The sequence below is a fragment of the Aquila chrysaetos genome, chromosome 8 (assembly GCF_900496995.4).
Source record: "Aquila chrysaetos chrysaetos chromosome 8, bAquChr1.4, whole genome shotgun sequence".
NCBI classification, from domain to species: Eukaryota; Metazoa; Chordata; class Aves; order Accipitriformes; family Accipitridae; genus Aquila; species Aquila chrysaetos.
Window position 1 is genome coordinate 16,927,574 of NC_044011.1, and position 13,977 is coordinate 16,941,550.

The 13,977-nt window shown below is 43.2% G+C and overlaps 1 non-coding gene across 1 annotated transcript; it reads right to left on the reverse strand.

Moving 5' to 3' along the window:
- Nucleotides 1-12,594: 12,594 nt before the first annotated feature.
- On the reverse strand, nt 12,595-12,771 carry LOC115345272. Its single transcript, XR_003924790.1, has one exon. It is a non-coding gene; the product is annotated as a U6 spliceosomal RNA (small nuclear RNA).
- Nucleotides 12,772-13,977: the final 1,206 nt, after the last annotated feature.

The following is a 13,977-nucleotide window of genomic DNA, read 5'->3' on the forward strand; positions in this document are numbered from 1 at the left end:
TGATTCTATACCAGCTCCGATAGGTGACAGTGCCATTGAGAATCTGCTGATTCAAATCCCTCCCTCCCCAGCAGAAAGCCAGTGGGAGGAAGGAAGAAAGAAACCCAACTCGACATTCTATTTTTCCCCCTTCAAATAAACCCTAAATTGCTTCTTTAATGCACTCAAGGTTTTGAGCAGGGTAGGAAGCTCTGGTACAGAATGGGGCTACAATTTTGTTAAAGACATGCTCTGCAGCAAGCCTGTGAACTCCAATAAATTCGTAACTCTGTTCCCAGTCAGAAACAGAACAATAGCCTCTCCTGTTTAATTGTGGATTGCAGCGAGTGGTTTCGTGCTCAAACCCTCTTGTAATGTAGTCCTCTCCTTTTAATCATCAAAGGTGATCTCTGCCAAAGCAGCTGACAGTTGCATTTGATCAAGTGTAATAGGAACAGTCAGATCTTCCAGGATCCTTGTAGTTACCCATTTTCCATGTGTAATTCCAGTCTATTTCATACAAGTTTAATATGACAACTGTATTACAAAATTAGAGGGAGGATTTGGGGTGAGATGACTCACTGGTTTTTTATTATAAAATCTGATCTCAAAACAAAAGCCATTTTCTATTCCCAGCCCTGCTACTGACCCCGTGTATGACCTTGAACAACCTTTGATGCCTAGATCCCTTCTTCTGCTTTGCCTGTCATTGCTATTTAGACTGTGAGCTGAGCAGAGCAGTGACTGCCTGGTTTGGGGTCTTGGTGTAACAGCTAGTACAGAGGGGTATGCACTTAGAGTTGGTGACACCTGGACATTAACACCACTCACATATATATTAGTAGCTATATAAATATTTCTATTTATCACAATATATATGTATCTATATATATACTCAGGCAAATGTGCTCCACAGTGGTTTTAAATCTGAGAATGAGTACTTTAGGAGTGAGGAATCCCAGTTTTAAAACCAAGAAAGAAGACCCATCCTCCATCCTTCAATCCAACTGCACTTCAAATAGATTTGCCAGGAGAACTTCTTTTGAACTTTGCCCTGTGGTTTTCACAGTTCAGTTTACATTGGCCCTGGCAGAGCAAAGCAAAATGTCTGTTGTGTGTGCCAGCTGCTATCTAGACCCACCAGGGACACTCAGAGGTGTCCACTGCCCTGGTGGTAGACCACATCCACTATGCAAAGAGTCCATTCTTTATTGTAGTACACCATAGGTCGGGAGGAGCATCAAATCACTTGCACTTGTGTCAGATGTCAGCATTTGGGAAGGTGGTTGGTGGTGGGGAGGGGAGGGCGGAAGACAGTCAAAATGAAAATGGTTTGGTTAATTAATTGCAAGCACTGCTTGAAGGACCGGCACGTATATTTAATCAGTTGCCTAGTAACAAACGGTGTATGATGTGAATGCTATCAGCCCGCGGCGTGAGCAAAGGATGGTCCCTTTCTGTTTTTATCAGCCGCCAGCATGCATACCCTGGGCATTTCATGCCCTTGTGCTCAGAAGGGCTGCTCTGCCACCTTACAAAAGCCACGCAGTGGCAAGGAGTGCCCCCCATTTTGGCTCTGCCATTTCTGCTCCTCCCCCAGACATCTCGGAGGGAAGACTGTCTCTTCTTACAGGGAGTGACCTTTTCAATGGTGAATCAAATGACAAGAAAAATTATCCAGATCTCCCCTCCCCTCCACCCACCTTTTTTTCTTTATGAAGTTATCTACACACTGGGAATACAGTACAGACATTGCTGCTGCTCACGTTCTGTTACTGACACCAGTGTCACCATTAACAGTATATATCTTCCATAAAAACCTGTGCAGAGAAAACCAGAAAATCGTTGGCATTAAGGCAGAGGCAGAATTAATAAGAAAGTGGGTTTGTTGGGTTTTTTGTTGGTTTTTTTTTTTTTGCAGTGACCTTAAAGGAAGAAGGGCAATGGATGGATAGATGCTGGATTGCAGCACATAAAACCAGCCCAAGACAAACTGTACAGTTCTGTTTCCTGTAGGTGAAAAAATAACTCATGACCTGACAGGCAACTGAACATTGAGTACTCCTCTGGTACTAGTTTTAGGAGGGAATTTGACAACAAGAATTTGCTTGTAGTTTTCCACCACCCGTATGCCGTTATGTTAGCTGGGCCTGATAATGCAAGGACACAAAAACCACTCACACCACCTATCCGTACTGCAAAAGAGAAATAAAAAGGGAACATCCATAAAATAAAAGCTCCCATTTATGTTTTAACATGCCATGACAATGTTTGTGTGTCCTTATCAGGGCTTCCTCTCCTCCCTGCCCCCCTCCATTTGTAAATCCCACTGGATAAAAGACTACATCTTCCATAAAGAATTCCCACCAGAAATCTTTATAAATCCTCCATCAGTGAAATACTCTGCTGTCATGCTGAGCAGAAGCTAATCTAATTAAGACGGGATCTGCTAAATTTAATAGCCTGCTATGAATTTTTACGGACATCTGGTAACTGGAAGGTTGGAACGACTCTGACACATCAAATACACATTGTCCAAATGACCAGTATCAGGCCGATTATTTTCCCTTTTTCGGTCACTTGTAGCTGATGTAGGATGCAATCACCCCCTCAGGATACACCCACGTGACTCCATCTCAAATTAATGGGGGTTATGGTGCGTACATGTTGGAAAGCAGAACTGGGCCCCTGATGCTTCCTCTAATGTTGTTTTTTCCCGATTAATGAAGGATCAGGATATACATGCATTATATTTCATTGTTTACAAATACTGTAAACAGTATAGCAGGAGCTGTAGCATCTCTTGGCACATTTGTCTTCAATATCTGCAAGTTATGAACCCGGACTTGACTGGCAGCTTTCCTCAGTCAAAGCCCTACATCATGTCCTCTGGCTAAGCACAGTATTCCCAGTGGGGACCAGAGGAGCTCCACTATTTTAATCATCTCTCCCCGGCCCAACAGTGAGCTAACAAGCAGGGGAAGGCAGAGGATGGAGGGTAGGGTTGTTGGGGTTTTTATCCCTTAAGCTTCTAGTACAAAAAACAGTTGAAACCCTCTAGTGGTCCCCCAGAAATGGTGAAATGAGTTGTTACGACGCTAGTCTCATTCCATGAGCCATTATTTTGAAAAGGGAACACGTTTACAGAAGTACACGTCATTCTCCCCATCTTCATGAACCACAGTCTGAGAATGCCACATTAATGAGCTCCTGGTACTTTTGTGGCTTACTAACTCATCAACAAGAAAGTGCATGAACATTATTTCCACCCGGCAGATTCCACTGGTGTTCAGCTCTCCCGGGCATCACTCTGAGCTGCTTATAATAAAACCACCAATACACACACACATACATAGTTTACACTCGTAGTTATGTAATTTTCAAACAGGGCAGACAGCACACAAGGCACAATGCCAAACCTTTCAGAATAGAGAGTTCACACTTTAAAACATGTATTTCCTCATTTGTTGTCTTGGTAAAGAAACCATTTTTCTCAAACTCCCCTCAGCCATCTCTCCCCACACCCATAATAAAGGACTCAAGCAAATTCAGCAACACAGTGGGAGTTGTGTCAACCTGATGTGATGAGTTGGCACTTGAAAATTTAATCTCTTTACCATCCACCAGCATTAAATCTGTGTAGTGTGACTTTTAAACACATGCCAAAGAGCAGGGAAGTTACAGTGCTGGCTTACAGATTACTTAGACGCTGGCTTCATGAAATTGGAACAAACACATCTGGGGCCAAGTGGAGAAAACTGGGCTCCATATAAATAAAAAAGCCTCACTGAAGTAATATAAATGTTGGTATAGTTAAGTTGGAACATCCATAGTGAGAAGAGATGGGAAATCCAGCCGAAAGGATTGGGTTTGCAGCTAGTACATGCACAACCCCATGCACAGGATAGTCTGTGTGATGGTCAGTGCAAACCAATGTCATGCCAGTGGTGCTGCGTCGACTTACTCCAGGCAGAGCCTTTGCAGCCAGCTCCCTGCCTCCCCAAACAGCAAGGTGGGTGCTGCTGTACTCTCTGAGGAAAAGGGCAGAATAGTCGATCTCCCTCCCCACAGATTACCAAACTGGCCACCTTTGTTCCTAGTCACTTATTGCCTGGCATTATAAAATCTGTGGGACCTCCCAGTCACAAATTTGCAAGCCAGGATGCAGCCTCCCTTCCTCCCATTGCACTGCACTGCTCCCTTCCAAACGTGGACCTCTGCACTCACAGAGGAACAACTTTACCCCACAGTTAGGACATTTCATACATTCCTGGTGAGACAGAGTCTTGACTGCTATGGATTAACTATCTGAATGAACAGAAACAGATACAGTCTGCAGAAGGATGTCTATGACTTTGTTACAGAGTGACAATGAATCAATCGTGTGGACCAGGCTAATGTTGGTTATTCTTTCTAGGGAAAATGTGAAATTAACTTATAGTGGTGTAATGTGATTCCAGAAATGAGATACACATCTTGCCTGTAATGGCTTTTGATTATCAATATCCATGTTTGTTGTTACTCTCTGTTCAGAAAGAAATGAGAATGTGCAAAGGGCAGGTAAGGTGTACAAATGTTGTTCATTTTGTTGATGGTAAATAAAATGGAATTTTAAGTAACAGGATCAAAGCATTAGCTAAAAAGTATGTGTAGTTGGAGCTAATTTATACACATTCTGAAAGCATTTTAAAGGACCTGCAAAATGCATAATATGAGAAGTGAAAAAGTCATGTCCATGGCATGTAGTTTATTCTTTATCTTAAAATTTACAACAGATGATAATTATCTCCTTTGTCTATGATAGACCATACAGTAAGAGGGTTTTGTTGCTTTTTTAAAAAGTTAAATTTAAGTTAACATTTACAGACATTTTCAGAAGTTCTTATCTGTGCCTTTAAAAGCAAAACAGGGAGGGAGGGAGAGAGGGAGGAAGGAAAAATTGGGAAAATTTGTAAGAATATCTAGACAATTTAGGGACCAGTTCCCACCTATGTTTCATGAAGATGCAGTGGAAATTGGAATTTTAAGTCTGTAGGTACCTGTACTTATTTACTTCTTTAGACCCTCCACTCAGTCTTTTAAGAATCAAACCTGCTGCTTCCTGGTCACTTAATTTAAAAGATGAGCATATTTCTGAAAGTAGATATGTACCATTATGCTGAGGCAGTGACACCATTCTTCACGGGTGCTTCCCAGACCCACAGGAACTGAAAAAGATGGCTAGTGGAGAGCAAAATTGAACATCCACATGCCCAGTGAGTGCCATAGCCACCAATGACTGCCTGTTTTGTGTTATTTTTCTGTTTCCTTGAAAGTAAGGCAGCAAGCCCGTCTGGGTTTAACAAAGAAGGTTTCAAGATGTAGGCACCTTCAGGAGAAGTTCCTGGCAGTGAAGCACACAAAAGGAACGTGTCATCTGGCCTGCTTAGAAGCCCACCTCTTGCCCGGCACACCATCTTATGTATCAAAGTGTTGCCTATGTCCTTTCTGGTTTGCTTCTAGGTAGCTCAGGTGGCTCCTCAGATAGTTGGGTTTTGAAGATTTTTCTCTGCAGGTACTGTATTTCCTGCAGCCAGTTTATGGAGACACTAGGGTCTCAGCAGGCTGCGATGACCTAGTAAGGCACATGGAAGCGGGGTTCCGTGCCTGTTGTCATGGCAGTGTCACAGTGCTCTTGGATTTCAAACCCTTCATACAACCTTACCTATTTGTAGGTTTCGAGAACCTCAAATTGTTTAGTAGTTATACACTTCAAAGCTCTTCGCTCAGGGGCCAAGTAACAGCCACCCAGGAGCTATTCCCACGAGCCATGATCAGCCAAGATCCTCATGCCTAACTCTCCCCAGCACAAGTCCTGCATCCACTCCGGAAAAGCTCAGGATCTCCTATGCTAAACACATACACAGTATTTACATGTGTGCTGCACTCTAAACCTCCACATGCAAAACGAGATCATGCTCTGGTCTTCACTGGTAAAGATCTATTGACCACAAAAATGCAAACTAACAAGCGTTGCTAATTTAATCACACAGTGGCCAACTCCTTTAATAACTGTGACTACAAAATCTAACAGATAGAAGGAAGTTTTACTTGTAAAACATCCACGTAAGTTAGATGCAAGAGAGCATCTCCAGACACAATGCCTTCAAAAATTGTATCTGGGTGGACTAAAATGTTAAATAGCTCTTTCCACTGAGGATGAGTAAAACAATCCCCTAAAATACACTCTCTTGACTAGCTACTAAAACTCAAATTTTTTTTTTTTTTACATTAAATTTTGTTTGCATATTTGTGCAGCAAGAGGTGGACGGTAGTGACTTTTCCAGAGGTTTTCTTCACCTCAGACCAGCAAGTAAGAGATACCGAGTAGGCGGTTTCTGAAGTGTGCTCACAGCTGGATGGGCTGAGTAAACTATTTTGCAGGGCTTCACGTCCAGATCAGCAGCAACTAGAGATGTTCATTTACAGAGTGCATAAATCCCGTAAGTTAGAAGCAAGCGTGGTACCAGGAATCCTCGTGGAAGCCTGAACAGGCTACAAATGATAGCTGTTACTCCAGACTATGCCTGTGCCTACACATCCAGGATGTCAGACCTGCTGCTGTAGTAATACCAATGCAGTGATTTTCTTCAGTCTGAGAGCTGGCACCTTACATAGGCATTTATCTTGACATCACCCGAATAGGACAGTGCTGCCCAGTGAGGATGTCCACAAAATTGCTCCTTCCACCCCACCAGTGGTTTAGAAAAGCAAAATAGTGATCAAAGGAAGGTTAAAAATTGTGTGTGGGAAGCTAATGAAGGTAAATCTCAGCATGCGCTGTTTACATTGGCGTTTCACTTGAGTCCATGGGTTGGGGCAGCCTGCCCTGTCAGCCTGATGCTGGAAAGCCCACAGTTGCCACCATGGTGCCAGTGGAAGAAGCAACCTACAGATGCTATTAGAGGAACGGTGTAACTGAGAGACAGGCCAGGAGCTCTGAGCCTAGAAATAAGCATGAATCCTGACAGAAAAAGTTAAATACAGACAGGCCAATGTGAAGAGCTCCAGCCAGAAATTGCACCTGCACACTGGTTAGGGCAATGGTGTGCATTAAACACTTGCTTTCATCTCCATAGGAGCTAGCAGATGTGTTGGCTTCAGTGTCCCTGAGTGGAGTCAAAACCCTTTGAAGTTCCTTTGTGTTGAAGAACAGCTGTAGCAAAGCGCAGCTTAAGGCCCAATCCTACCTAAACTAGTCAGGGCTTATATCTAGCAATGTCAGCTCCAGGTGGCCCACAGTGGGGATTCAGGGTTTTGCCCCGCTTGCACAGCAAAGAAGGTGGTGGAGCTGGCACTGGATACACATAATAGCTACAGCAGCATAACTAACCCCCATAAACAATCCAGGTTTAAAAACCCACTGAAGACTAAAAGATATTGTAAATTTTACTGCAAAAATGTTAAGCATAGTCGCCGACTCAAGTTAAAGACTCTGGGTCTGCCTTGTCACTAGTTGGGGTCTCCCAGTGCAGTAGTGAGCATATATTCATGTCCTGCACTAAACAAACACGGCATCACAGCAGGAAGGACAATTCCAGCATTAGGAAGAGAGAATGAGGCCAGGGTTAGTCAATACATGTGGTCACAGTCATGAAGGGGAACCCAAGGGTAATTGCAAACAGCTAAATCCAAAGAAGAAAGGAGATCCTGCTTCCCGGTGCAAAAAGGTCCAAAATTAGGTCAGGAAGAGCCAGCCCCAACCTAACATCGATTGCGTCCCCTAATCTAGACAAACCTCTGAGTGTTTCCTTTCAAGTCAGCCGTTTTACTCCCTCAGGACTCAGCGTTTGGTTTCATAGCTGCTATTTTCTACATCAGATACAAAATGCAAATGCATGGGAAGGCACAACAAAGTTTGAAACTGGCCCAGAAGGAGGCTAGAAAAATGGAGAACTCCTTGTCTCTGTCTGATGAAAGGGAAGGAATCAGTAATGCTGAATGTAGGCTTAGTAGATAAACACTGTATTAAATAAGCATATCCATTCTTAGCCCCTAAGCTAGCAGAGCACAGAAGCACATGCAAAATCAGAAATGTTTGAGTAGTCCTGTTTATTTCAATGGAATTACTCCCATGCTTAAAGTTATGCACATGTTTAAATGATCTGTTGTACTCCAGTCTTAAAAAGCAGTCACTTTTTCATATCCTGTGATATGAAACAAGGAACAAGGATGTTCCAGGAGTAAGTATTAATTTTTTGATTATTACAAATAAGAAACTGAATAGTATTGCAAGGGAAGAGACGGGTCACCCATTGCTTGAAATAATTGCGATGAGATTGTAATTTCTAAACTATGCTGTTTTGACTCTTTGAGTTTGCTTTTCTTGAATAACATAAATACCCCCTTCTACTCACAGAGTAAAAAAATAGTTGCACCATGAATAATTTTGTTTGCATTTCATTTAAATACTTCTACCAATAACTAACAGCTAACCCCCCAAAGCAGTTCTCCCAAAACACTGGGAAATGAGATCCACATTCTTGCCTAAAAGCCAGTTTAGGTTATGGCAATCTGTAAGTGCTGTCTGCAGTTTCAAACGGGCACAACAATTCCCATCCAAAGCCTTGTCAGCCCTTTTATATCTAATCATTTGTTGATCTACACCAAAGCAACGAAGCATGGGTAGGTAAAGCACTTTCTATGTATGGTGTGCAGGGCTTATTCTTGTTTCACAGGCGTGTCTGGTGGAGCTATACTGAAATAATGAACATTTTAAATTGGTTGAGATCTTGCGTCAGAAAATGCACAAGATTCCTTGTAATCACTCGGACTTCTTTTATATTTATTTACAAAGCCTTTATAACCTGCGGTCAAGCAACCCAAAAAGCTGGCAAGTTTTAGTATCAGTTTACCATGGGCTGAATAATCAGCACAACAAGAAAACTGGAAGTTTCTAATGGGCTGCTGCAAGGTAAAGCAGTTGATAGGAAGAGTTCCCTAGCCACTGTGCTTGAAAACTCCATGACATACTGAGCACAAAGAGCCAAACCTCCTTTCCTCTTTGGAGGTTGCTCTCCAGGATTTACCCTGACACTTGCTGAACAGACTGCATGAAAGAGATGTCTTGTCTTGTTCTGCTGGTTATCATTCTTGCTTTTTTTCCCTCAGAACGATTTCAGCAAAGACCATAAGCTTGTGACAGAGTGAATTTGTGATCTTATCCAATCATCTGGGCTGTTTGCAAAACTTCAGTAGGTGGCAGCGTTTTGTTGATAAATGTTTTGTTATCCAAGTGATCTCATTTAGTGCAACTGTTGCAATATTAATAAACTGAACTTATGATTGCATTTGCCAGGACTGAAAATATTGCCATCCTATCTGGCATTTGCTCTTATCTGAACTGACAACAACATCCACTGTATTTATAAAAGGGGAAAATCTCTGTGTTTGTATGTCTTAGGGGCAGAGGGGAAAAGGAAAACGAGGGGAGAAGCAAAGGCAGATTAAGATTAAAACATTGATGTTGTTGGCCACCTGATTTGTGATTGTAATAGATGAGCTTCCTGGAAATTCTGTTAAATTGTCACTGCTGGGGAATATATGGCTTAAACTAATGGTTGGTAGGTTATTCCCTCACCTCTAGCTCACCAGTTCATATCAAGCCGATGTTGACATCATCTGAAAATTGCTACAGTTGGTAACTGTTTGGTGATCTATATCCAATTCCTACTGGATAGATGAGCATATCAGGGAAAAATCCCATCACAACTGCTATTTGAGAAGCCCAGATTATAAAAGGCATCAAGACTCAGCCCAAGAAAGAGTCCAATAAGGATGAAGAGAGTAAGTGCTGCTTTACTGTTCTGTTAGAAAAAAACTATTAAACTTAATTCATTAATACAGCCCCTGTATATGTATACATATATATATACACACAAACATATGATTACTGGGCCTTAGTAGAAATAGATAATTATTTTTATAGTTAGGTTTCTATGTAACATATCCCCGGTTTTGCCTCTTATGCAAATAACTTCCTTCTTAGTCCAAAGTCCAATGCACTATTATAAATAGAAAGAACAACTTGTGCAGAAGAGGAGTGTCCTCACAGTCACCCACCTAACATGCAGTTACTTGAGGTTAAAAAAGAAAAATTAAAGTCTCTGACTCGGTTGCACTTCCAGAAAAGAAGATCAAAGTCACTGGTTTTATTACAGGCCCTTCAGATTAAAACTGACTTAAATACACCAGGCTTTGGGCTAAATTCCACTACCATTAAGATCTAATACAAAAGTGCCATTGACTTAAACAGAAATTGGATCGGGCCTCTAAAGAACGCATTTGGACTAATAATCCTCTAGAATTTAGATATGATAAATAGAGCAAAGGTGCCGAAAGAGGCCTTATGACCACCTTTGCATATATGGACATAATTTTTATTATTCAGGAAATTCCCTAAGATTGAGCAATCAGGAAGGGAAAGACAGAATCAATGTTGCCAAATATCAAGGTGATTTAGACCTTGCAGAGGAAATTGCATAAAGATTAAAAGGTCTTTCAGCCTTATGAATGAAAGAGAATTGGAAAGAAGAAAGAGACAGCTATGCTGTGATAATGGCATTGAGATCAAACATCATTTAGGTATGGCTCAAAGCCTACATAAATACCTGCTCTCAACTTTCAATACAGATTCCAGTGTTGATCCTAGGGGCAAAAGTACAAATGACAACGTGGGACTAAGCTGTCAGAATAAAATTACACATATAAGGTAGAAGCGAAACTCTGATGGCATTAACAGCAGATATTTGTGATGGCTTTGCTTCCCACCATCAATTCATGGGCAGAGTCCAATAAGTCCTTACTCATCCCAGATCATAGTCATCAGACCTATTCCACAACTAGCACTCAAAAACTTACCAGGGTTTTAAATGCTCACACCAGCTCTGGAGTGAGAGTGAATGGCAGTACTTCTGTTTATAAAGGGAAAATGTAACCTGGACAACTGAAAGGAGTGCAAGGTGGTTAACAGTCGTGTTCAATAGCTGCTGAGACCTGACTGAAATCAGTCAGACTCACATCTTCCCACCTGTGAGGGAAGGGAAATGGCAGACCACCGCTGGAACTGGGATGCCCATCTAGGTGGAAAGGTGAAAATGTTTAGAACCAAATCTTGCTGGACCTTGATGTCACTGAAACCAAAGGTGAACTAGAGGCTTACAAAGGGGTCAGGATTTCACCCCAAGTGTTTCACTGCAAGATGATGAATTTGATACTTCCAATAGAGACCTGAGAAAGGATGCCAGTATGAACTCATGTGTTTATATCAATCCAGATTAAGCCTAAGAAGAGCAGAGATTTCTAAGAGACATCTGATGACACCTAATCAAAGGAGGGTTGGAACTATGCCCGAGATGTAGGCACATTCTCTTACAGCCACTCCATATTCTGCCTCAGGTAGCTGTGGTCGTTCCAGCCTCCATCAATGTATTGGGTTTGCGTGGCAAGGTTTTGGTAGCGGGTGTGGTTACAGGGTTGGCTTCTGTGAGAAGCTGCTAAAAGCTTCCCCTATGTCCAACAGAGCCAATACCAGCCGGCTCTAAGATGGACCTGCCGCCAGCCAAGGCAGAGCCAATTAGCAATAGTGGTAGCGCCTCTGTGATAACATATTTAAGAAGGAAAAAAAGTTGCAGGGCACACAGAAACAGCAGCCGGAGACAGGAGTGAGAACATATAAGAGAAACAACCCTGCAGACACCAAGGTCAGTGAAGAAGGAGGGGGAGGAGATGCTCCATGCGCTGGAGCAGAGATTCCCCTGCAGCCCGTGGTGAAGACCATGGTGAGGCAGGCTGTCCCCCTGCAGTCCATGGAGGTCCACTGTGGAGCAGATATCCACCTGCAGCCTGTGGAGGACCCCACACCAGAGCAGGTGGGTGCCCAAAGGAGGCTGTGACCCCGTGGGAAGCCCACGCTGGAGCAGGCTCTGGGCAGGACCTGTGGATCTGTGGAGAGAGGAGCCCATGGAGCAGGTTTTCTGGCAGGACTTGTGACCCCGTGGGGGACCCACGCTGGAGCAGTGTGCTTCTGAAGGACTGCACACTGTGGAAGGGACCCATGCTGGAGCAGTTTGTGAAGAACTGCAGCCCGTGGGAAGGACCCATGTTGGAGAAATTAATGGAGGACTGTCTCCCGTGGGAGGGACCCCGCACTGGAGCAGGGGAAGAGTGTGATGAGTCCTGCCCCTGACGAGGATGAAGCGGCAGAGATAACGTGTGATGAACTGACCATAAACCCCATTCCCTGTTCCCCTGCGCCGCTGGGGGTGGGTAGGTAGAGAATCCAGGAGTGAAGTTGTGCCCAGGAAGAAGTGAGGGGTGGAGGGAAGGTGTTTTGAGATTTGGTTTTATTTCTCACTACCCTACTCTGGTTGATTGGTAATAAATTGAGTTAATTTTCCCCAAGCTGAGTCTGTCTTGCCCATGACGGTAACTGGTGAGTGATCTCTCCTGTCCTTACCTCAACCCATGAGCCCTTTGTTATATTTTCTCTCCCCTGTCCAGCTGAGGGGGGCGGGGAGTGATAGAACAGCTTTGGTGGGCACCTGGCATCCAGCCAGGGTCAACCCACCACAGTCTTTTTATATGGAATGTTTCATGAATTTGCGTGTCATCCTTGCGCAGGGGCCATGCCACTCACTACATTTCTTAACACCTATCTCTGTGATTTCACTTATGCTCCCTGTCACAGTCACAAATCTGCATTCTTCTCTGTCTTCAAGTCTGACCTTAAAAATGCTTCCCTTCAAATGAAGCTTGGCAGGCCTTCAGCACTGCCACCTGAAGACTCATGCCCATCACCACCGGAGGTGGGAGTGGAGGAAAGGCAACATTCGCGTTGCTTAACAGCTGGTTGAGAAGACTAGTGCTTACTATACCACATGGCTGCTGGAGTCTGAGCAGAGGCCAGTGCATTGGTCAGCTGTCTTTCCTATGATCTTCCTGAGAGCCTTGGAGATTTCTCACTGTCTTGCTTGCACAAGGAGGAAAAGGTTGCCTCTATTTTGTTTTACCTGCACCTGTAACAGTAAACAGAGCATAAGACAGGTGAAGCAGCGGCAGTGCCTAGCTACCTTGTTCAGTGTACAAAGGCAGCCACTTGGAAGAAACCAACACACACTTTTGAAATAGAGGGCTAGACCTCAGCTACAGTAGCATAAAATCAGATTAGCTCCACAGAAGCTGGAGCTAGCACCATCTCGCAGTGGTGATGCAGTTCTGAGTCTGGCCCATGATGCTGTAAGTACCCAAGCTAAGTTCTGTCTCTGTATCAGTGTATGAATACCAAAAAGATTTTACAGAACTTCAAAATAACAGAAGGGCAAAGAGTGCTCAGTAGATAAGCAGAAAAGTAAGAGTTTGCCACTTAATCTTCATTTTGAAATGTCTAATCTAGGTCATGAAGGACCACGCTAAAACTCACACACGTTAAGTATGCAATGCCCTAAGGTGTGTGTCAACAATACATAAGTGCTTACTGACTAATCTCTTGAAAAGGAATGGAGGTTGAGGAAAGCTGTGTGGCTCAGAGAGAGAAATGCAAATGCAGATCGACCCCATAATGAAAAACCTTCTTATTAAACTGTGTTTTATCTTGGAGCAGTCCTTCTTTTCGGAACACATCCAAGCAGAGATAAAGGCATCTTACCATACTCATTAAACTGTGCATGGTTTGATGCAATCAGACTCAGATCATTTGCATATGGATCAGTTTAATCTAGTTCTTCCTGTCTCACACCTATTGTTAATCATGCCTAGGCTCCCTCCCCCCTTCCTAATACTCATTCCCCCTCCTCCTCCATTCCTTTGATTCAAGTAGATAAATGAATAGGCATAAGGACATCAACATCTTTCTGAGTGATCGTCTGCCTTGTATGCTCAGAATATCCCATGTTTTGCTGATTACGTCCTGGTTGGCATCCCATATGTTCTTGATAGTCTCTGTCTTTGCTGATTTAGGAA